A 25,636-nucleotide genomic window follows, 5' to 3' on the forward strand; every position below is an offset into this window, starting at 1 on the left:
ATATTAACCAACATTCTGTGTGTATGAACCTCTCTTAACAACTGCTCAGGTTACTAGACAATACTTGCATACAATAGGTTGTGAAATAATTATGGAATTTTATTCTGTCATCTTTCCTTCCATTTGCCCTGCCTCAAAAATTATTCATTAGGAGAATAGAATTTTGTGTTCATGAGGCTTCTTTGCTTAACACAATTTGATTCCTCTGGTTTTCTTTTTTAACCAAATGTGGGTATTATTTTCAATGGATTCGTTAAATGAAAGCAGTGGATAATCACTCATAAAAAAAACATATGACACCAAAGGGTTTTTCCCCCTTTATTGACAAACAGACAAGTGTAGCATTCATGCTGTTATAAGAATGCTCCCAAATCTTGAAAACTTCAGCTCATTGGTGGCTTGGCTGATGCGTTTCATTATCATGGAAGATGTCCGATGGTGACTTGCTGCTGTTGAAGACTTTCCAAAGAAAAGAGCGGGGGAATTGCTGGAAATCATTTTTTCCCTCCTCTCCAGTAGTAGTATGTGGCGCACACACGTACATAGCCTGTCCAAAACAAAACAATGTTGATTATAAATGACCCTCCAAACATACTGAACCCCATCTATGGTCATTATTTTACAAAGGCATCAATCCAGATTGTTTGCTAGGTATAAAATATTCATTTAGTATAATATTAGTTACAGGATAATAGAGTTTATTTTCACCTTTCTTTTTCTTTAGTGGCACGTCATAGATGATCCTGCACTTTTTGTTCCTCCTGCTTGGAGGAACTTTATGGCAAGGGTCCTTACAACTTGGTCTGTGCCTTGACATCTTCTTTATTATTTCAGGATTCCAGGAGCCGAGGCATTATCACTTGGCTAGCACAGCCAAGCAGCCCACTCTGATGTTGTGTGAGTTTCTGAAGAAAGTGTACCCTGCCCTCTCCTTTTATAAAATCTGTAACAGTGGTACATTGTTACACAGTGCCTAGCTGCTGAAACATGACCATATATAGCTATTTCCAGGCAATGATAGAAAAACAAAAAGATTTCTAGTAGTTCTTACTACGTTGTTTTCCATAAAACAATATTTCCCTGAGTTATTTAGATTGCCCCATAGAATATGATAATTCATAATTCAGGGACTTGGGCCAGCTAACATGGGGCCAGGCCCAAGTAATCACAATAAAACAGAATAAAATACATACATAAAACACATAATCAATGAATAATATTAAAACAAAGTAAAAACACAGTATACACAATAACATAGTCATGAAATAAAGGCAGGAGTGGGGTGCTACTGGTCTAATCAGCCTGATTGACTGGGAATACACCCGTTGACTGTGTGTTAAGTGTTGCTTTATTAGTAAAAGATAAAGATTTTCCCTGATATTAAGTCTAGTTGTGTCAGACTCTGGGGTTTGGTTCTCATCTCCATTTCTAAGCCGAAGAGCCGGTGTTGTCTGTAGATACCTACAAGGTCATGTGTCTGGCATGACTGCATGGAGCACCATTACCTTTCCACCGGAGCGGTACCTTTTGATCAACTCACATTTGCATGTTTTCGAACTGCTACGTTGTCAGACGCTGGGGATAACAGTGGGAACTCACCCCACTGCCCGGATTCAAACTGCTGACTTTTCAGTCAGCGAATTCAGCAGCTCAGCGGTTTAACCTGCTGCTTTCCTTTTTAATCTGTATTTTATAGAAATACATTTTAATATGTATCTTTTATAGAAATACATTTTGACTTCCTGTGGAGCAATGGGAGGAGCAGCATCAGCTGAGCTCAAGGGCAAGTTTTGATGCTGATATCTAATTGCTCTTACATTATCTTAAACTCTAAAATTTAATTTTTAATTGATTATTGTTTTCCTTGAACTCCTTGCTTTTATTGAAGATTGTTCATGGGTAGCTAATGCAGTCTTAAAGGTTTAATCTGCAACTGTTTGGAAAACACCTAAGCCTCCCTTGTAGGAGTGAAGGAATGGAGGAAAGAAGAGGATCACACTGTGGAATCTCTGTTTGCCTCAAACTGTTCTCTCCTCGGTTGGCTGGAAGTGCTGGCAACACTTCACGGGGCTCTATGTGTCCAAATTTTTAATTTTTATATTATTCTATTCTATTTTTTCCTTTTTACTCCGGTTTCTATCTGGTTGCCTGCTGCTACACTAGAGTACATACTAAGCAAGGCTGATGACTCGAGGAACACTCAATTAGCTGTTTACACCTGAGAGCTTGTAGTCCGTCTGTGTGATTTCCTTACAGCATCTGAGAATATGATCAATAGTTTCCTTGCATAGTCTGCATTTTGAGTCATTAGCTAATTTTTTGATCTTGGCCTTAATTGCATTTGTTCTGATGGCTTGCTCCTGGGCCTTCTGTCTCCTTCTTCAGTGCCCCATTGGTGAGCTATAGCCAGGTCTTCTCCTTATCAGCTTTTCCTTCAATTTTGTCAAGGAACTTTCCATGCAATGTTTTGTTGTGCCAGCTGTCAGCTCTAGTTTGTAGTGTGGTTTTCTTGTACTGGTTTTTTATCTGCTGTGCTTTGAGGAGTTTCTGATTTTTGACTTCAATCAAAACAGGTTTTTCACCTTCCTTTACATATTCTGCCAGGGCATGTTCTTCTTCTTTGACTGCTTGTTTTACTTGTAAGACTCCTCTGCCCTCTGATCTTCTAGGCAGATATAGCCGGTCAACATCAATGCGAGGATGAAGTGAATGATGAATGGTCATGAGTTTTCTTGTTTTTCTGCCCAAATTGTCCAGTTACATCTGCATCCAATTTATAATGCCAACAGTATATCTTATGACAGGTACAGCCCAGGTGTTTATGGCCTTGATGGTGTTGCCTCCACTGACCTTGCTTTTGAGAATTTTTCTGACCCTTTGAGTGTATTCTTTGCTGACCAGAGTTTTCACATGTTCATATTTGATGTTGTCCAGCTGCAGTATGCCCAGATATTTATAGGCCTCTGGCTGATGACACTTTATCGTTTGGCCATTAGGCATAAAATTATTATTATTATTATTATTATTATTATTATTATTATTATTATTATTATTATTATTGAGTAAAACAGTCAGTTGCACACCTGTATTATTCCAAGAGTATTTCCAGATGACTCTCTTTACCAAAGGAAATGATAGTGAATTATGAGCATTTAGGACTGAAGCACCAGAACTGATTAGATAGGTCGAGGGTGATTTTTTTTTTCTAGCAACAGAGTGCATAGTTATTCTTATGACAATGCGCAGTATTTTGGGATGACTTGGTCTTGAATGCTCAATGAAGACATACTATTTCTATTGCTTGTGGTGGCAAAATCTGATAGAACTGGCTTATTGACATGAATCAGTAAGTTCATTTGTAATTTTGTACTGCCTTTGGATTGTGTGGCTATAGGAACTGTTATTATGAATGACTCTTATACTTCAGAATTGACCACGAAGCTAAATGGTTCTTCAACAGTAGTTTTAAAAGTTTAAAACTCTCAGACAACATAGCTGATAGACAAGCTTCAGTTTTGGGAGCTTGTCATCCAAAAATAATGTTTCAATCGTGCAGATAGTCCTACTTGCAGCAATCAGGTACACTCTCACAACAGTATCGTATCTATATATATAAAAGAGTGATGGCATCAGGGCAGTGGACAAAACAACAAAACTACAGGCCCCCCAACCTCAAAATTTGACAACACAACCCATCATTCACGGCTCTAGGTTGATACAACAAAAAGAAAAGAAAAATAAAGTCCTAATTAAAGGGAGAGGAATAATAGTTTTTATCCAATTGCAGCCAGTTTGAAGGCTAAGCTCTGCCCACTTGGTCTCCTAGCAACCTCCTCAGCCCAGGGGACAGGCACAGTTAGGCCTCACTTAGGCCTCTTCCACAGATTATCAGATTTGAACTGGATTATATGGCAGTGTAGACTCAAGGCCCTTCCACACAGCTATACAACCCATTTAGAATCTTATATTATCTGCTTTGCACTGGATTATCTTGACTCCACACTGCCATATAATCTACTTCAGTGTGCATACTAAACCTAAAGACAACCATACAAAAGACCACCACTACCTCAACAATTTCTCACCAACACCACCAGACAACGCCACAGCAACGCGTGGCCGGGCACAGCTAGTATATATATATCTATATATATAATAAAAGTGAAATCGGAGTATGTATCAGCGTTTTGATTGGCCTGGTGGAATATGTGCTCGCGATTTGATTGGCCGCCACTATCCCAGGCCACTGAGACCAACAGGAATGACGGATCTGTACCAAACTTGGCACACTTCATCCCCACAATGCACTTTATGACCTGCTGCCATTTGGGGGAGGATGGACCACAGATGATGGGATTTGCAGTACTTTAAAACACTTTAACTCCCACAGACTACTGCAATGCCCACCAATGATAGAAATGGACCAAACGTGGCACACAGAACTCCTGTGGCCCCCTTTACGTCCTGATGTATATTGGGGCAGGATGGACCAAGGATGATGGAATTTGCAGTACCTTCCCTCACTTCTTGAGACCACAGCAACTGCCACAAATCACAGAACTGAACCAAACCAGGCACACATATCCCAAACGACACACTTCACATGCTGCAGCAGTTTGATGGAGGGTGGACCAAGGATTATGGGATTTGCAGTACATTCATCCAATTCACCTCCCACAAACCACTGTGATGCCCATGAATGACAAAACTGTATCAAACTTGACACACAGGTGCAGGGTAGCCCACTTTACATCCTTGTGCAGTTTGGGGGAGGAGGGACCGTGGATGATGGGACTTGCACTATCGTCACTTACTTCCTGGGACTACTGTGACCCCCACCAATGACTGATCAAGACCAAACTTGGCACATAGAGCCACCATGGCCCACTCTACATCTTGGTGAGATTTGAAAGAGCTTGGACCTTGGATGACGGGACTTGTAGTATATTCATTCACTTCCCGAGACCACTGTCACCCCATCAATGTCTCATCAAGACCAAACTTCAAACAAACAACACCCATGACTCACTCTACACCCAGGTGCAGTTTGGAGGACGATGGGACTTCCAATACCTTCACTCACTTCCTGAGAGCACCGCGACCCGCACAAATGACTGATCAAGACCAAACATGGTACATGGAGCCCTCATGACCTACTCTACATACTGGCTCTGTTTGGAGGGGGGTGGACACTGGACGATGGGACTTGCATATGGGAGTTGGAGCTCACCTGCACCCACTGAACCCAGCTGACATTGGATATAGGCTACACTTGGAACACAGGCAAACAATGCCTTTCTCAAATGACCCGGGCATCGCCGGGTCTCCAAGCTAGTATATATATAAAGACAAACCAATAAGAGAAGTGCATTCAGATGCTTTATTGCCTGTCATGAATGCTTGCAGTTGCTTGGTGTTTCAGGTTTCTGCCATGGTCTTGGTCATTTTCCACCATGTTGGTATCTGGGAATGGCAGTTTTCCTCCATGTTCAGCGAGTCACTCCGACTACACTGAGACAGAGCTTTTCCGGTAATGGGATTGTCGCCTGCCGACTGTATCGAAAAAGAAAAAGACAGGAAAATGTAGATCAAGAAAACAAGCAAATCCTCAAATAACCTTTCCTTTAGTCCTACCACTATATCATCAGTTCATTTCATAACATTTTTGTCGTTTTCACTATAGGACTGCCAGTTCTCAAGAATTATGGGACTTGTTTTGAAACATGGTCTATACAAAGACATGCTGTTAGTTACATTGCCAATTCCCTGGACTTCAGTTGTTCAATAACTGGTACAAAAATTGTGTGGCTCCCCAGACTGTGAACAGAATTCAAAAATTTTAATTGTTTGGTCCACAATCTCTTGCGCCAACATAGGGGTTTCTAGGATTTGTAGACCAAAGATATTATTTCTAAGCTCTATCATATGCTGTTAGACTGCCATTCTAGTCCTGATGCTCTCTATGTATTTTATGAATGTTATTTTACTAGTATTGTTTTAATTATATATGCCGTTGTATTGTTTTATCTGTTGATCGGGCTTGGCCCCCATGTGAAATGCTCTGAGTCCCCTCAGGGAGATGGAAGCGGGTTATAAATAAAGTATTATTATTATTATCATCAGATGTGGTGAGATAGTGAGAAGCAGTGTAATATCATCTTAGAAGGGCTGAATTTGCTAGGTCTTTACATGAAGAGGATCATGAATGACTCAAATCTTTGAAAATGTTCACCACATAACTGTCTCCTTTTATCCACATCTAAATCTGGCTTGTTCTGTGTTCCTTCAAACTATTAGTCTTCAGACATTTCACAAGCTAAAGTCTTTTTTTCTACAGTACCGCTTTTTGTGAGAAGCTTTTATAGCAACACTATTTCAGGGTTCAGCATGGAATTTCAGTGAGGCCAAGGATACATGTTTCTCTGCAAGTACATACAACAGACTAAACTATGAGAAAAATGCCATATTTTCAGAAAATTTGTCATTGTTACATTATTTTCAGTAACACATGAATTCTTGGGCTGTGTCCAGATTAACATATTTAACTTGATTCCCATCTATGTGACTAATGTCAAATTGTGACACACATCCTATTTCTTATTTGATGTAGTCTGAATAAAAAAACAAAGCCACCTCTTTATTGTACAGAGCTTTGTATAAATCAACTAAAATTTGTGGGTTTTTAAAAACATTTTTTAAAGTGGCTCTTAATATTCATAGCAAACTGTAACAGAGAAGGAAGCACAACTATTTCTTCTCTCTAAATGAAGGGAACTTAAATTGTTATCTTGAATATTTTTCATCAGGATTTCTTGTTTTGCAATTGTATATATGTCTACCTGGGAAATGTACCCACTTGTACACAATGGGATATATTCCTAAGTAGATATGCATAAGATCTTCACTGTTAAGGCATTCAAGAGAATCTAGTTAGTAATTTTCAATACCTCTCCTCTGTTTTTTCCGATATCTTCTAGCAGGTTTTTTCTTTAATCGGAGCCCTCTCTGGCGTGCTGATCTTCGACTTTGGATGCTCTGGCGTCTTTGCCGTGCCATGATTGCTCTTGAAGGTGTTCAGACTCAGAGAGCGTTGGCATTCAGTTGGTCATCCTCTGTTATGATGATGGTAATTATTATAAACATGCAGATGAATAAATACAACAGGACTTTATATCATATATCACAAAACATAATTTGACAAATGATATGTGTGGGATAAAACAGAAGGGCATAATCCAATGCTTTCTCTTAAGCCTTGTGTTTTTCATAGTTTCTTACATTAATGAGGTCATTACCAGATTTAAGTATTTTGAGTCTCAATAAAATGCAAATTTAGTGTCAGACAACTTGAATCACTATTGTTATTCACGAAGAGGTGCCCTGTTTTTAAAATGATTATAAACCACTAAGGGGATGGGGAGACAGTATTAAGATGATTATTTTTTATAAATTTGCCTCCATGGCCATCATCAGGCTAGTTCTAATCATTGGAAGACAGGGGCCCTTCCATACAGCCCTGTATCTCAGTATCAAGGCAGAAAATCCCACAATATCTGCTTTGAACTGGGTTATCTGAGTCTATACTCAGATAATGTGGGATTTTCTGCCTTGATATTCTGGGATATAGGGCTGTGTGGAACGGCCTCTAGTAGTGGCTGTTGTTTTCATTTCAAGAAGATGGTGAAGGTGCCTTGGATTTTAATACAGATTTAAAGGATCTATCTCTGGTGCTGAACCATCTCTCCTAAACAGATTAAGAACTATGGTCAGCTCTCTTAAAGTTCATCTTAAAGCCCACAGTAGAATCACCACCTTACTGAAAGGGAATCTGCCACCCACCAATATGGAGAACATATGCAGGTGGATGTTTTGAATCCACATGTAACTAAAAAACAAAATTGTAAGAGACATGACAATAGGTATCATCATCTTGCCAAATTTAGCCCTTATAATATATTTTTAGATTTAGTTCTGATAGAGCTTACCTGATCTAAGTTGTTCTGCCCACAGCAGGGAAACTGTTTTGTTAGTATCTTGGTAACAGGAAAAACTATGAAATCAGTGACATCAGGAATTATACATTATGACATCACTTATACCAATGCTAGGCAAAATGACTTCTCAAAATGTTTGTTTCTCTCAATAAAAAATGAAAAATAGAAAGCGGTATTATTATTATTATAATGTTTGAGAAAATGCACTGCTGGAATTATTTTAATTTTTTTCAATAATATTAAATGAAAACCACAAATACATTTTAAACACAGCTCTTTGAATAAAAGATAACTACAGGAGGTGAACGTAAAAATCCAGTCTTTTCTGGTCAACATCTTACCCAAATAGAATAGGTTTTGATCGGCTGTCAAATTTGAGCCAAACTGAGATACAATTAAAATTGTGGGGTTCAGAAAAGAGAAAACACAGCTCTCTGTCCCTAGAATCTATATATATAAAAGAGTGATGGCATCAGGGCAACCCACAAAACAACAAAACTACAAGCCGCCCAACCTCGAAATTTGACAACACAACCCATCATCCACGGCTCCAGTAAGATACAACAAAAAGAAAAGAAAAATAAAGTCCTAATTAGAGGGAGAGCAATAATTGTTTTTATCCAATTGCTGCCAGTTTAGAGGGCTAATCTCTGCCCACTTCGTCTCCTAGCAACCGACTCAGCGAAGGGACAGCCAGGGTTCAGTAGGGGACAGGCAGATTTAGGCCTCACTTAGGTTTCTTCCACAGATTATCTAATTTGCACTGGATTATATGGCAGTGTAGACTCAAGGCCATTCCACACAGCTATATAACCCATTTATAATCTTATATTATCTGCTTTGCACTGGATTATCTTGAGTCCACACTACCATATAATCCACTTCAGTGTGCATTTTATACAGCTGTGAAGAAGGGGCCTCATATAATCCAGTTCTAAGCAGATAATATAAGATTATCAATATGCAGTAGAGTCTCACTTATCCAACATAAACAGGCCGGCAGGATAAGTGAATATGTTGGATAATAAGAAGGGATTTAGGAAAAGCCAATTAAACATCAAATTAGGTAATAGTTATACAAATTAAGCATCAAAACATCATATTATACAACAAATTTGACAGAAAAAGTAGTTCAATGCTCAGTAATGCTATGTTGTAATTACAGTAGAGTCTGACTTATCCAACACTCGCTTATCCAATGTTCTGGATTATCCAATGCATTTTTGTAGTCAATGTTTTCAATATACAGTAGAGTCTCACTTATCCAAGCTAAATGGGCCGGCAGAAGCTTGGATAAGCGAATATCTTGGATAATAAGGAGGGATTGAGGAAACGCCTATTAAACATCAAATTAGGTTATGATTTTACAAATTAAGCACCAAAACTTCATGTTATACAACAAATTTGACAGAAAAAGTAGTTCAATACGCAGTAATGTTATGTTGTAATTACTGTATTTACGAATTTAGCACCAAAATATCACAATGTATTGAAAACATTGACTACAAAAATGGCTTGGATTATCCAGAGGCTTGGATAAGTGAGGCTTGGATAAGTGAGACTGTACTGTATCGTGATATTTTGGTGCTAAATTCATAAATACAGTAATTACTACATAGCATTACTGCGTATTGAACTACTTTTTCTACCAAATTTGTTGTCTAGCATGATGTACTGTGTTGTGGTTAAAGAGTTATTAAACCACTTTAAAGTTCCATAAGTTAATCAATCAAACCTGCAACCACAAGCTTTGTACAAAATAAACTTGTTGTTATTTGTTAACAACTGTCTCATTTCATTCCATCTGCGTCTGTGGAGCCAAGATTCATCGGTAATATTTTAAAAGCCTCACGTTGGTGGTAGTTACCTGAATAAATCACCTAATTGGAGAAGTATAATAGACACATTTACCTCAGAAAGGGAACCACAACATCTAAATCCCTAAATACAGAAACAGAGGCTGGGATCTTGAAATATAGATCACCCCCTGTAACCCTTCCCCTCATATAAAGGTGATATATATAATCTAGAGCAGGGGTCCCCAAACTTTTGAAACAGGGAGCCAGTTCACGATCCTTCAGACGGTTGGAGGGCCGGACTATAGTTGGCCACCAAGCAATAATAATAATAGTAATAATAATAATTAAAATAACAACAAGTAATAAAAATAATAAAAAGAGGGTTGGAAAAGAACCTTTGGGCCATTGAGTCCAATCCCCTTCTGCCTTTGTGCACCAAAAGCACAAGCAAAGCACCCCTGACAGATGGCCACCCAGCCTCAATGTTAATAATAATAATGTGATTTTGTGATACGAAATCCAGCATATCTATCTTCTTTGCTGTGTCATACAATATAATAATAATAATAATAATAATAATAATAATAATAATAATAATAATAATAAGGGTTGTAAAAGAAGAAGAGACCCCTTAAGTCATTTAGTCCAAACCCCTTTTGCCCTTGTGCCGTGGGGGCCGGATAAATAGATTCGATGGGCCGCATCCGGCCCCCGGGCCTTAGTTTGGGGACCCCTGATCTAAAGGGATTAAAAGATACAAAATCCCCTCAGCAGTGGAAACAGCATTTACCATTTCCCTGCCTCACCTCACACCATCACACACACGGTACATATTTAGTGGCAGCGGTGGGATTAAAAAGGATTCCTCCCTGTCACACCAACATTGTTCTCTTCAATATTAAACACAAATTTCAAAATGACATTACAAATGGACCTTTTGAACATGCTTGATAAATAACTAGAAAGGGACATGTGTTTTAAATGTTGTCTGTACTAGACTTTGGTTGTTGGGCAAAACAATGTCCTCTGTGGTTACTTCTTCTATCAAAATCTCCTCTTGTCTTAGGCAACAAGCAAAGGCGGGCTTACTTTAAAGCTTCAAGAGAAGAAGGAAGAAGAAATAGCAAAGATAAACAAGGTGGACATATTACTGGTGTATTTGCTGGAAGGTTACGGACAGGAATTTATGTAAAAGGAGAATAAATACAAATCTTCAAAGCACACACAGAGAGTATTAAAGTTATGAAGGCTTCTCCCACAGAGCTTTCTGAGGCTGGACATTATTTCAGTTAGCAATTGAATTCAGCCCTGCATGTCAAGTTCTTGTAATACCACATCCCAAGGGGTCTAATGTTAGGAATCAGGCCTAACTCTTTATTCTGACCTTTGCAATGCAAATACGCAAAGAGCTTCACTTCATCTTTAGCACTGTACATTACAAAGATGTGTGCTCTATGCAGCTGATGGATATTGTGGAAAAAAGTATTCATTTTGCCAGGCGAGTAGTTGGAGGTATTTCTTTGCATTACTTTGTTGTAAGGTTGTTGTTGAAACCCTGACTCAGTTGGTGTCTGTCTGATAATAAGAAAGTTTGATGCTCTGAAAAGTTTAATCTGGGAAATATTGAGGCGTTTCTTTTTAGAAGTTTGATCTGTTCTCTCTTTTTTTAAAAAAAAATTGAAATATTTTAAACATTTAGGCAAAAATAGATATTAAGAAAGGTAAAGGCACAATAAACCAAGGGGAAAGGTGTAGGACGGAAGGGGGAGGTGAAGGGGGATAGGAATAGATATAGGGAAAAGGAATAGGAGCGGGGGAAAGTTTATTGACTTCCTTCATGGTGATTTTGTTTATTCTTCATCATTTTCCTTTTTTTCTCTTCTCTCTTTGCTTCTCCTTTCCCCCCAACCTTTCTGGGATAAATACTCTTAAGTAACTTTGGGTTGATCTATATTATTAAGCTTTGTTTTTCTTGAGTCATATAGTCTTTGAATGGTTGCCATTCCATACTTTTTGGTTCAATTTCCCTTCATGTCTCAACAGTAACTGATGTCCATATTCATAATTTTTAGGATTTTCACCTTCCATTGGTGTGTTGAGGGAATTTATTTTTCTCTCCAACATCTCACATAGACTATTCTTGCTGCTGTGATCAAGTGGTTAAAATGTCTACCCTTATTCTCTTCAATATTTATATATAATATTCCTAGTAGGAAATATTCTGGTTTCAATTTTCATTTTTAAAATCTTTTGAATTGTTTCATGAATCCCCTTCCAATACTCTTTTGCCTTACCGTACATATGGTAGAAAGTGTCTTCTTGTGTTTCGCACTTCCAACATTTGTTTTGGATGTTTTTATTCTTTTCCCCCAAGATCTGTGGAATTATTTACCATTGGTACATCATTTTATAGCAATTTTCCTTTAAGTCATAGGCGCATGTAAATTTCAATTTGTAATTCAACATGCATTCCCATTCTTTCATCTTTATTGGCCGTCTGATCTGTTCCTAATATTTTGCTTGGTTTAATTTTTTTTTTTTTTTACTAGGAGCCCCCGGTGGCCAAGGGGATAAAAGCCTCAAAGCCTCGTAACTTGAAGGTTGGGTTGCTGTCAGGACCCAGGCTGCAGAGCACCAATAACCTTACACAGAGGCCAGAATCTATCTAATATCTTTATTATAGAAATATATAAAGTCAATAAAAACAAGTGAAGAATATAGTTCAGAAGCAGACCTTTCAGATGAGGTCAAATATAGTCCAGAAATGTATTGTCCAATATAAGATATTAGAGTTCAAAGTTTTAATCCACTTGACCGAAACACACACCTTGCCAAGCAAGGTGTGGGGAAATGACAGAGTCTTTAAAGTCCAATGTAGCTTGACAACAAGGCTGGAAAATAAACTTGATTCTTGGCTAGATCAAAGACTTGAACGAGGCAAACATGAAGCATGAACAAGGTCCAAGGAAGTCCGTGAAACAAGGCAAGGCTGGAAACTTGATCCGGGAAACAAGGAACTGGGGTTACGAAGTCCACACACGATCTCTCTCCTCAAGCTGAACAATTGACTCCGCAAGGTTCCCCTTGCGGCAAAACCCCTATATAGGGTCTTGTTTTCCCGCCAACAGAACACTTTCCCTGGAGAACAAGAAGCGAAACCCAACTCTGTCCAGATGCATGACTCCTTAGAATTTCCCAAGGGAAGCAGAACTAATTAGCTAGTTGTTTGGCAGCGATTCTGAGACTCCGGCGATTAGCCTCCCTGACTCCTCTATCTCTATTATAATTGTCCTTTCGGGAAAACGGGGGAGAATTCTGCCCAAGGCTTGTTTGGTTAACTTCCTGAGGACAAACATCCTCCAGGTGGAGAGGCTCCGATTCAAGCTGAACCGGTGGAAAACCCATGTTTTCCTCCTCGTCTGTCACAATAGTACTAGGAACGGGACTACAAGGCCCATGAGACATCACAGTTGCTGACCTGAAAGCTGCCAGGTTTGAATCCTACCCGGGGAGAGTGCGGATGAGCTCCCTCTATCAGCTCCAGCTCCATGCGGGGACATGAGAGAAGCCTCCCACAAGGATGATAAAACATCAAAACATCCGGGCGTCCCCTGGGCAACGTCCTTGCAGACAGCCAATTCTCTCACTCCAGAAGCAACTCCGGTTGCTCCTGACACACACACACACAAAAAATTTAAATATGATAGCTGTGTATATTAGAATTAAATAATAATAATAATAATAATAATAATAATAATAATAATAATAATAATAAAACTTTATTTATATACCGCCCTATCTCCCGGATGGGACTCAGGGCGGTTTACAGTCATACAGTCATAAACTGTATAATGTAATATATTATGTATTTACACATGTAGAAACCTTACTGTATTGTATTCTGTTTTGCATGTTTTTAGTTCCCTATGGCTATAAGCAATACAATTTTAACTGAATGTTGTTTTTGTTATCATTTGTTTTCAAGTCATTTCCGACATATAACCATAAAGCAAGGCTGTCATGTGGCTTTTTTTTTGGGCAAAGTCTATTTAAAGAAGGTTTACCATTACTTTCTCTAAAGCTGAGTGTATGACCAAGTCTATTCAGTTGGTTTCCACAGCTAAGTGGGGATTCACATCCTTGTTTCGCAGATTCCTAGCCCAACATTTAAATCTCTACATCTCACTGGCTCTCTTTGTTGTCGTGACACACCAATAATGTACAAAATAACTGTCTTCAACTTTTAAAATATTTGCTGGAGATAATAAAGAACTTCCATGACTGATTTCCCTTTTTATACTCTTAATAGTATTTTCATAATTGCTTAGTCACCTACTATGTTTACCACCTTGGTAATTCTAAATATTGTATAATTTATTAATTAAAAGGTGCCCATAATAAAAACACAGAAAGCAAAATGTCTTCAGTCAACCTGAAGAATTCTATCTGAATAAATTATTCTAGTCCCAATTTCTGTTTACAATGTATGTCCTTCAAATCTAGGCAACATTAATATTTCCCGTTTTTTCCCAGAGACTTCTTTAAAGGTTAGCTGGCTAATTCCATTTTTCTAATTTCAGTTAAATATGTTGTGCTATGTGCTATGGAGCCCCCGGTGGTACAGTGGATTAAACTGCTGAGCTGCTGAACTTGCTGACCGAAACATTGGTGGTTCAAATTCGGGGAGCGGGGTGAGCTCCCACTGTTAGCCCCAGCTTCTGCCAACCTAGTAGTTTTGAAAACATGCAAATGTGAGTAGATTAAGAGGTACCACTTCAGCAGGAAGGTAACAATGCTCCATGCAGTCATGCCGGCCACATGACCTAGGAGGTGTCTATGGACAATGCTGGCTCTTTGGCTTAGAAATGGAGATGAGCACTAACTCCCAGAGTCGGATACGACTAGACTCAATGTCAGGTGAAAACCTTTACCTTTACCTATGTGCTTAGCATCTTTAGCCACCTTTTAAATTCTTTAGCCACCTTTTAAAAGACTGGATGAGGAGGAACAAGCTGAGGATCAATCCTGACAAGACAGAGGCCCTCCTGGTCAATCGTGCGTCGGATCGGGGTATTGGGTGGCAACCTGTGCTGGACGGGGTTGCACTCCCCCTGAAACCACAGGTCCGCAGTTTCAGCGTTGAAACTTGAAGCACAGGTGTCGGCGGTGGCCGGGAGGGCTTTCGCACAACTCAAACTTGTGCGCCAACTGCGACCATACCTCGTGAAGTCTGATTTGACCACGGTGGTCCATGCCTTAGTTACCTCTAGACTGGACTACTGTAATGCACTCTACGTGGGGCTTCCCTTGAAGACGGCCCAGAAATTACAATTGGTCCAACGCTCGGCAGCCAGATTAATAACGGGGGCAAGTTACAGGGAGAGATCCACTCCCCTGTTCAAGGAGCTCCACTGGCTGCCGTTCATTTTCCGGTCCCAATTCAAGGTGCAGACTATCATCTATAAAGCCCTAAACGGTTTGGGACCCACCTACCTCCGTGACCGTATTTCCTTTCATAAACCTGCCCGATCTTTACGATCATCCGGGGAGGCCCTTTTAGCACCACTGTCTTTATCCCAGGCCCGCCTTGTGAGTACAAGGGAGAGGGCCTTTTCTGCTGTGGCCCCCCGATTGTGGAACTCACTACCTACTGAAATTTTGTTATATTGTATTGCTCTGGGCATGGCCCCATGTTAGCCGCCCCGAGTCCCCGTTGGGGAGATGGTGGCGGGGTATAAATAAAGTTTTATTATTATTATATTATTATTATTGACACAACGATGTTGTATGACACAGCAAACAAGATAGACATGCTGGATTTCGTTTCACAAAACCACAAGTCGAACACTTCCCAAGTGTCTAGGACTGTGTGATGTATTTTCGGATGATGCGTGCAGATCCCAGCAGGATGGCCTTTTGCAGTTGGCAGATCGTAATTTTGTCAATGTCTATTGTTTCCAAATGCCGGCTAAGATCTTTTGGAACGGCACCCAGTGTGCCCATCACCACCGGAACCACCTGCACTGGTTTCTGCCAGAGTCTTTGAAGTTCAATCTTGAGGTCCTGATAGCGGCTGAGTTTTTCCTGTTGTTTTTCGTCAATGCGACTGTCACCTGGGATGGCAACATCAATGATCCAAACCTTGTTCTTTTCCACAACTGTGATGTCTGGTGTGTTGTGTTCCAGAACTTTGTCAGTCTGGATTCGGAAGTCCCACAGTATCTTTGCGTGTTCATTTTCCACAACCTTTGCAGGTTTGTGATCCCACCAGTTCTTAACTGCAGGGAGGTGATACTTGAGGCATAGGTTCCAATGAATCATTTGGGCCACATAGTTGTGCCTCTGTTTGTAGTCTGTCTGTGCAATTTTCTTACAGCAGCTGAGGATATGATCTATGGTTTCATCGGTTTCCTTGCACAGTCTGCACTTTGGGTCATCAGCTGATTTTTCGATCTTGGCCTTGATTGCATTTGTTCTGATGGCTTGCTCCTGGGCTGCAAGGATCAGGCCTTCTGTCTCCTTCTTCAGGGTCCCATTCGTGAGCCAGAGCCAGGTCTTCTCCTTGTCAGCTTTTCCTTCAATTTTGTCAAGGAACTTTCCATGCAGTGTTTTGTTGTGCCAGCTGTCAGCTCTAGTTTGTAGTGCGGTTTTCTTGTACTGGTTTTTTGTCTGCTGTGCTTTGAGGAGTTTCTGATTTTTTACTTCAATCAAAGCAGGTTCTTCACTTTGCTTTACATATTCTGCCAGGGCATGTTCTTCTTCTTTGACTGCTTGTTTGACTTGTAAGAGTCCTCTGCCCCCTGATCTTCTAGGCAGATATAGCCGGTCAACATCACTGCGAGGGTGCAGGGAATGATGAATAGTCATGAGTTTTCTTGTTTTTCTGTCCAAATTGTCCAGTTCCATCTGTGTCCAGTTTATAATGCCAGCAGTATATCTTATGACAGGTATGGCCCAGGTGTTTATGGCCTTGATGGTGTTGCCTCCATTGAGCTTGCTTTTGAGAATTATTATTATTATTATTATTATTATTATTATTATTATTATTATTTTATTAGATTATATGCAGTTAACTAGTACAACAGCAAACACATGTTTTTCATGAAATGTATTGAAATGTAAAGCCAGTTTGGGACCAATGCAAAGTTTGAAAATTCCCAATTAATGTAGGACACTGTCCTAAACTATATAGTCACATTTGATTCTGGGACTCATAAATCCCTTCCTCATTAAGAATTATTCACCAGACATCTTGAAACCCTCATCTGAGAAAGCACAAGCATGACATTTCAGCATTTTATTGACAGGTGATTTTGTTCACATTGCTGCAGGCTCCTTGAATCTCAGAATGGTATCCTGGGTGTTCTTATGAAAAGTTGTTTCATTTGGTTGGTTGGTTGATTTGTCTGATGGCTTTCAGAGTCAAGGACACAGGACACCATAAAAAGGGAAGAGTTTTAGTGATGTCTTCTCCTTCTTCTGCGGCCACGGGACTTATGACCTAGAAAGAACATGAACACCATCATTAGTTTTATACTATAACTAGACTGAGTGACACTCTTAATTGGGAAGGAAATCTTATTGAACACAGCAGATGGAACACATTATGAACACCCTGGATTCATTACCTTTCTTTTTGCCATGGCGTCGTCTCCTGCGCCCCCTTCCACGTCCACCTCCTTTGCTTTTTCGTCCCCTCCGACGGCGTTGGCGGGTTAGGCTCAAGCTTTTACCACGTACAAAACTTGCCATCTGATGATCTTTTTGCTTTCAAGGTCTTAGCAATTGGAGTATCACCTGCCTTGTGGAAGCCTACGGTTGCAAGTGGTGAATCATACCTATTTATACGGAGGTTGAAGGCTATGGAAAATGATGATCACAATGGATTCTCCTGTGATGTCATATAATAGGACATGCTCTACATGGCAAGGGAGCCTATAGTTATACTGAAAATACCTTTACAACTATCCCACAAAAAGCCAACAACAACAGGCAACATTTAAACACCTGTAAAATAACAAAACAACAATAATACACAAAACAAAGAGCAGATAAAATCCAAAACCAAGCCAGAATTAAAAATCAATTAAAACTGACCATTGGAATTTTTAAAAGTTACCAATTGAAAATCCAGTATTAAGAAGGTCAAAACTATAGCTTAAAAGACTTTTCAGGAGAAATAGTCCTAACACCCTAATGGAAAGCCATCAGAGAAGGATAGGGGTGGGCCTTTCAATACAGAGAATTTCAAAAGCTAGGCAGACCAGCATATAACATATTCTTCCCATTTCAAGGTAAACAAGGTTCAAGCAATGGTGAGATACAGAACAGGACTTCTATTAATCATTGATGATCTTAACCCTGTTCTCCTAAAGACAATAGCCTTTGTTATAAAATCCACATAGAATTAACCCGCTAATTATATACAGTTGATGGCACTGTTATCCACCAAAATTGCCCCAGATTTTAGTCATTGGCCATACATGTATGTGTGTATATACATGTATGCTTTATGTGTGTGTGGTGAAGCTGTAGCATCTATTTTCTGGCTTTTGGTCTTGAGATGGAACACAATTGATACTTTAGACATGGGGCATATCTCCCAAACATTAGAATTCTGTTTTGGGTCAGAAAAAAATTGCATAAACATGCTCATTGCAAATTTATCACTATACATGAAAGGAATGAACAGGAAGATTCATGGAGAGTAGGCATCCTCTCCATGAGGATGATGTTATATGGCATACAAATGCCATATAATCCAGTTCAAAGCAGATACTCTGAATTTTATACAGCTGTGTAGAAGGGGCCTAAGAAAACCAGGTAAAAGGTTTTTTTTGTTTAGCAACCAAAGGACTTTTTCTTCAGCTGCCTCTAGATTGTGGAATGACTTGCCAAGAAGAGCTTTGACAACTAAATGTCTGATTTTAAAACTATTGCTCTCTGCTAGCAGATCTATCCAGATAATTTTCAAATTACAAAATTAAAACTATCTATCAATTCTTGAAATATGTATTGATTTTATATGTTATTTTAAACCAATGTCATGTTTTTAAACTGGTCCCTTGAGTGCTCTAGCTATAGGTCAGCTGTGACCAGCAATGCTGTGGAATTTGAGGAGACAGGAATGGAGGGCTAAAGGGAGAAACGTACCAAGAGGAAGGCGCGTCAAGCCAAGCCAAGCCTGACTGAGACCACCTTCCGCCTGGAAACTGATGTCCTCACTCTGGAAGAACATGTGGGTTAAGAATAGGGCTCTACTGTCACCTACGTATCCTTGGAAGGTCATCATACTTGGACAAGGAGGGATCACCTAAGTAAGTAAAGTAATATGTTTTTAACTAATGGCATGTTTTCTATTTTAATAAATCATTGTTCACAACCTCAGTCTATTGGGAGAGGCAGGCAAGAAATGTATTATTATTACTACAACTACTGCTGTCATAATCAGAGCTGTAGCCAGAAAAAAATTTCATGGGGGCGGGTTTGAAACTTTTTTTAACCGAATCATGAAGGATAGTTCCATAAAACAAAATAATATAAATAGTATAGTTTACTCTATATTTTCACCAGAAAAACTAACACATGAGGGCCTTCAAATGCCCCCCCTTAGGCTTCGCCTGCCAGTTATGGGTAGGTCAACTTGGTTGCTTCCACTATATCAGCTATTGCTGCAAGTAATGACAGTGTCAAAATTTGTAGAGATAATGCTTGCAGTTCTGGAGGGACCCGTTTAATTTTTGCTTCTCATAGACTCATCATGGGAATTTGAAATTCATGAGTAAACCAGGGTTTTTTTTAACCTCATCATCATCTATATATAATCTTACTAATCGTACTAGGAAGCTACTAATAAATAAAACAGAATGGGATGGAGTGTTTATTTGGTATGATACTCGTATCAAAATATCATTATAAATAACGTGTTTCTCTCCTTGCAACTATGGCACATGCCATCATAAAACAATTCTGCTTGATGCTTATTCCTTTTACTTTCTAATACATTCCATTTTCCCTTTCCCTTCAATGTCAATGTCTAATTGTGGCTCATTGTGTCTGATACTTCATTAAGGCATGGTAATTTCATTATCAGACTACATTATGATGCCCCCTACATGCTGATTTTTTTTAAGTTACAAAGGTTGCCATATCAACTGTGTGAGGTCATAATTGCCCAACTCCTTAAGTAGAAGTGCAGCAAGTAGCTTCATTTCATAAACTCCAGTACCATCGTAGAAGACATCATTGCAGTGGCTTCACCAAAAGACATGCTCCTCTTAGTCCTCTGTTAGGCTTTTACCATCACCAAAGCCACCAGAAAAAATGTCACGATGTAAGTGCAAGAATGAAAGTACTAGAAGGCATAAAAAGAGAAGGCCTTCTGGATCTCAGAAGAGAGGAAAACGAGGGAGAAGCAGGAAAAGTAAGGAGCAGTCCTCATGGATTTGGAACAAATAATTACTTACGTGTTATACTTTGGCCTAAAGCCAACTGTTAGTTCCATCCAGAGTAGACCCATTGAATCAAGGGGAATTTGGTAAGATATCAGTGATATAAGTTCCTTTGATTCAATAGATCTACTCTAGTTGTAACTGACAATTGGCCTTTGTGATTAGAAGAACACAAATTTGAATGGAACAAACTAAATGTCGTCATTTTGTTCCCATAGCATCCATAGCTCATACCGTGTACTACTACAGGAAGGTAAAATAGCCTCTGCTGGTGTTCCTGTCTAACATGAAGCAGCTTTGGAAATGTCAGATGTCACCAATGCAATGATTTCTGTCAAGTGAATGAACAACAGTTCCAGCCAAGCCAGATGGGGTGACCTTCCAAGATGCTGAACACCTCCAAAGAGGAGCAGTCTTTCAATAAACCTGAAGCTGCAGTGTCTTTCCTTTCTGATCTGGTTACTTTGTTGTCTTGTGTGCCTTCAAGTCATTTCCAACTTGTGCCAACTCAAGGGCAAAACAATTTTCTGGGCAAGGGAATGGCCTTCATGATAATGCACGCCTTACACTACATTTTAGGTGAAGTATAGATGGGGGCCTCAGACAGAGTAAAATCCACAAGAGCTTCCAATGAGTCCTTGAAAGATCAGCTTACAACAAAACCAGAAATAACAATCATTGTAAAGGATTTTCTTTTGCAAACACACAAACAAAACAAGGTGAAGCAACTTTACTAATATGAACTAAACAATGATGTATTAGGCATATAGCTTAGTTGCAAGTACTAGACTATGTGTTGGAAAAGGTGTCCAAATGGAAATGATGGTTACTTGATATAAGTTCAAATGGGGAGAGAAAAACTTTAGGACATGAATGACAGATTATGAGTTTGCCATCCGAGCTTTGAAGGATCAATGTCTTTGCCACTGTAAAGATGCATAGAACCCAACTATACTATTCCTCTGTTAAACCTCTCATTGCAGGGATGCAATTTAACAATGTATGAACATCTATCTATATATATAAAAGGATAAAGTTGTTTGCACAGTGACTATAACAACACAACTAAACACCTAAGAAATACAAAACTTGGCAACACAACGCAAAAGCCTTGCCTCCCGGTTGTAACAACACAACCACACCACAAAACCACACCGGACCCACAAAACTCACAACAACGCATCGTGACTATAACAACACAACTAAACGCCCCAGAAATACGAAACTTGGCAACACAAGGCAAAAGCCTTCCCTCCCGGTTGTAACAACACAACCACACCACAAAACCACAATCCGGACCCACAAAACTCACAACAACGCATCGTGACTATAAAAACACAACTAAACTCCCCAGAAATACGAAACTTGGCACAAAACTAAATGCCCCAGAAATAGAAAATTTGACAACACGACGCAAAAGCCTTACCTCCCGGTTGTAACAACACAACCACACCACAAAACCACAATCCGGACCCACAAAACTCACAACAACGCATCATGACTATAACAACACAACTAAACGCCCCAGAAATATGAAACTTGGCACACAACTAAATGCCCCAGAAATACGAAACTTGGCAACACAACACAAAAGCCTTCCCTCCCGGTTGTAACAACACAACCACACCACAAAACCACAATCCGGACCCACAAAACACACAACAGCGCATTGTGACTATAACAACACAACTAAACCGGATGGCCATCTGTCTGAGAGGTTTGGGTGGGTTCTTCCTCCATGACAAAAAGAAAGAAAGGGGTTGGACTGGATGCAAACTACAAATTCCAGCACCCCATGGCATGGAGTCCATGCATTTCAATTAGAGGCCTCTTCCATCTTCCTTTGCCCACCATCCAACCCACTTACCCAGTTCCATGGCACCACAAGCAGGAAAGGCTGGGACGGATAGGAAGGAGGGAGGGAAGGGAAGCGAAGGAACACCAAGGACAAGAGCCCTCCCTCTCTGCCCGGAAGACCAAGAGCAAAAGGGAGAGAAAGACCATTGATCCGGTTATATTTACCCTCCTTTCTGACCAGTGTGCTCTTATCAGTGAGCTCAGGATTGGAGCAGAGAAAGGGAACAGCATAGGAATAAAGGAAACAAGGAGAGCACCCACTCTATTTATCCATCCACTCATCTATCCATCCACTCAGCCACTAATAATAAAACCTACACAGACAAGAATCAGCCATGCACTGAGGCTACAAGGCAATTCAGTGCGCATCCACCTCCCCAATCCCTACATTCACACTTGGCCTCCAAAAAACCAATTACAATAATAACAATGACAACAACAACAATAAGAATCAACACCATCACAGGCAAGAAGCAGCCAGGCACTGAGGCTAAGAGGCCAGTCAGTGCTACACTGGGCCTCCAAAAAACAATACAGTAGCATCTAACTTATCCAACATTCATGACCACTACAACAACAATAATAATAAACACCTACACAGGCAAAAAAAAAAGACTATTGTACCACAATAAAAATATAAACCGCACTCAGCAGAATCAGACATCATAATCAACAACAAACCAAAGACAACAAGGATCTCAAGCAATTATCAATCAACACAAAAATTGAAGAAGGTAATCCAGAGAGAGACCAGAGCATCGACAGGGTCACCAGCCGAGGTGGCGGGAAACTCCCCAAGAGCCGTCAGGAAATAAATAAATAAAGTCAGATTTACAACCGTCACTTCTGCATGCTTGTTGTAGGATTGGATTTTTCTAAGAATGCTAATATTTCCTTTCACAATGTATGAGATTCCAAATTGGTCAAAGCCAAGGGCTTGTGAGTAGACACCAAAAGCTAAATGGCATTCAAGCACAAATGCTGAAAATTGTGGGAAATTTCTATCTTAGTCTATTAGCTGGTCAAGCATACACATTCTATATTTTACTCATTTCTTTCATAAAAAGGACCCCCTTAATATTTCCAAGTCAAGAGTAATGCAAAAAACAAATGCAAAAAAAGACCACATGGCTATTTTCCAGTATGGGCTAGCAATGGGATAAAATTACCCCAAATGAAGCTGGGTGGCATTGAAGGGCAAAAAAATATTTAAAGATTACTCTTGACTTGGAAATATTAAGGGGGTTCTTTTTATGAAAGAAATGAGTAAAATATAGAATGTGTCTTTTGAGACATGTGGAGGTGTTGGGGTGGCTCTTCAAGTCCACGCAATGGCAAAACATATCACGGGGAGCATGAGAAGAGCTGGTGGCGCAGTCGATTAAACACTTGAAGGTTTTAAGGAATTAAACACTGACCTGAAGGTTGCTACTTCGAATCCAACCCGGGGAGAGTACGCATGAGCTCCCTCTATCAGCTCCCTGCAGGGACACGAAAGAAACCTCCCACAAGGATGGTAAAAACATCAAAACATCCGGCCGTTCCTCTGGGCAAGGTCCTTGCAGACGACCAATTCTCTCACACCAGAAGCGACTTGCAGCAAAAAAATAAACAAACAAGAAGAGCTTTATAGAAGAAGGTGTTGTTATCTATTTATTTCTATCCTGCTTTTATCATGCGATTGAGGCAAAAGAGGCGCCAAGTTGATCTGCGATATGATATTACAACTCTTTGATATGGGAAGGGGAGCCTTTTCTTATACAACTGAGGTCATAATGGGAAACCTTGGTCATAAGAGAAGCCCATGCTGGTCCTCCTCTCCAGACTTTGGCATTTATTTTTTTAAATTTAATTAATTATGTAACCTGTTACAACTCCTGATCACATGTTACTTAGCAGTATCTATATTTTTAGTTACATTTTAAACACTGTTTCTTGGGGTTTTTTAATGTCTGAGCCCAAAACCATTTATCTACTTAAACGTAACCAGGATAAATATTATTTATTGTTTATTAGGCCTATGAACATAACCATAAAAATATATGTTCATCCCCTTCATCTGTTTGAATTTGGTGTAGATTAATTCTCTGTCCTCCCAATTGTCCCAATGTGTCCCTCCTCCACTTTCCTACTTTGTCTTCAAACGGGCCCAAGGCTCTTCCGGTTAGCATTAAAATCTGAGTTTTAAATGGGGGTTTAAAAACCCTGTTGGTCCTGGGATTGGGTCCCCCGCAGTCCTCACAGGCTTTCTTTGTGTCGGAACAAGATGGAGGAGGGCGGATGGGGGACTTCTGGAGGAGCATGGAAGCATGGAAGATTCTTGGAATAAGGAAGATATATTTGCTATGCACACAAGCCTACTAAGGATCCGACCCAAATGTATATTCAAATTTGATTTCTCTCTTTGGAAAATACTTATGTCAGCGATGTCTCGTGGCTCTTACAATAAACCCGCTTTGAGTGTTAATACAAAGCTTAGGCTGAACGTAGGGCTAGGGTCTGCACTTAGTTCAGCGCATTCAAAGTTCAGAGCAAGGGTGCATCTACAGTATAGAAGTAATGCGGTTTGACACCACTTTAACTGCCATGATGCAATGCTATGGGATTTGTAGTTTGGTTTGGCACCATCACTCCTGGCAGGGAAAGCTAAAGACCATGTAAAACTATAACCCCCAGGATTCCATAGCACTGAGTCATGGCAGTTAAAGTGGTATCAAACTGCATTAAATCTATAATGTAGATGCACTCTTAAACTCAGAGCACATTCACCACCTCGCCTAAGTTGGAGCCACTGGTTGTTACTACACTAAGTCAAATCCTTTGTCCAAGGTAGATGATAGCATAGTACAGCTCTGCCTTGCAACTATAGAAGTATTGCTCGGTGCTAAGAAACAAAACCAAACCATGTTTTTCATACAGAAGGTTCCAGAGCCGGCCCTAGGTATTTTTCAAGTGTAGGCAAACAGAATTTTGGCGCCCTCCTCCCAAAAAAACCAATCACTGAAAAATAAAAGCGTTGGATAAGCGAAAATGTTGGATAATAAGGAGGGATTAAGGAAAAGCCTATTAAACATCAAATTATATTAAGATTTTACAAATTAAGCACCAAAACATCATGGTTTACAACAAATCAACAGAAAAAGCAGTCTTGACTGCTCCCCCGTATGTTTTGCGCCCGAAGCGACCACTTAATTTGCCTCATTGTTGGACCGGCTCTGGAAGGTTCTCAGTTCACCATCTACTATCTCAAGAAAAAAAAAACCTGGAAAAAGCTGGAATTCTGAAAAAACATTGCCATCCAGCAGAGAACAAAGTGAATTTTGTTGTTCATTTGCTCTAAGAAGGCAAAGATATCTATCTATCTAAAGCTATCTATCATCTATCTATTAAATTGACATCATTGTCTATTTTTTTACATTTCCCTTTTCTTTTGTATAGGCTTCTACTTGCCTATAAATACTCACCATAACTCAACGGCAAATGGAATACAGACAAGACACTGAAGCCAAGGAGTTACAGAAGACGTCGCATTCTC

At 39.7% G+C, this 25,636-nt stretch overlaps 4 long non-coding RNA genes across 4 annotated transcripts; 1 reads left to right on the plus strand and 3 right to left on the minus strand.

Moving 5' to 3' along the window:
- Window positions 1-305: 305 nt before the first annotated feature.
- Window positions 306-959, minus strand: LOC134299213 (uncharacterized). The gene is made up of 2 exons (XR_010006383.1): window positions 709-959; window positions 306-547 (listed from the first exon to the last, which is right to left on the minus strand). It is a non-coding gene; the product is annotated as an uncharacterized LOC134299213 (long non-coding RNA).
- Window positions 960-5,366: 4,407 nt separating this feature from the next.
- LOC100568129 (uncharacterized) lies at window positions 5,367-8,130 on the minus strand. The gene is made up of 3 exons (XR_507202.2): window positions 7,986-8,130; window positions 6,948-7,112; window positions 5,367-5,553 (listed from the first exon to the last, which is right to left on the minus strand). It is a non-coding gene; the product is annotated as an uncharacterized LOC100568129 (long non-coding RNA).
- Window positions 8,131-17,075: 8,945 nt separating this feature from the next.
- LOC134299214 (uncharacterized) lies at window positions 17,076-18,864 on the minus strand. The gene is made up of 2 exons (XR_010006384.1): window positions 17,422-18,864; window positions 17,076-17,294 (listed from the first exon to the last, which is right to left on the minus strand). It is a non-coding gene; the product is annotated as an uncharacterized LOC134299214 (long non-coding RNA).
- A 1,143-nt stretch (window positions 18,865-20,007) lies between these two features.
- On the plus strand, window positions 20,008-20,686 carry LOC103280155 (uncharacterized). The gene is made up of 2 exons (XR_507201.3): window positions 20,008-20,216; window positions 20,463-20,686. It is a non-coding gene; the product is annotated as an uncharacterized LOC103280155 (long non-coding RNA).
- The last annotated feature ends 4,950 nt before the right edge of the window (window positions 20,687-25,636 follow it).

This window comes from Anolis carolinensis, chromosome 5 (genome assembly GCF_035594765.1).
Source record: "Anolis carolinensis isolate JA03-04 chromosome 5, rAnoCar3.1.pri, whole genome shotgun sequence".
Classification (NCBI taxonomy): Eukaryota; Metazoa; Chordata; class Lepidosauria; order Squamata; family Dactyloidae; genus Anolis; species Anolis carolinensis.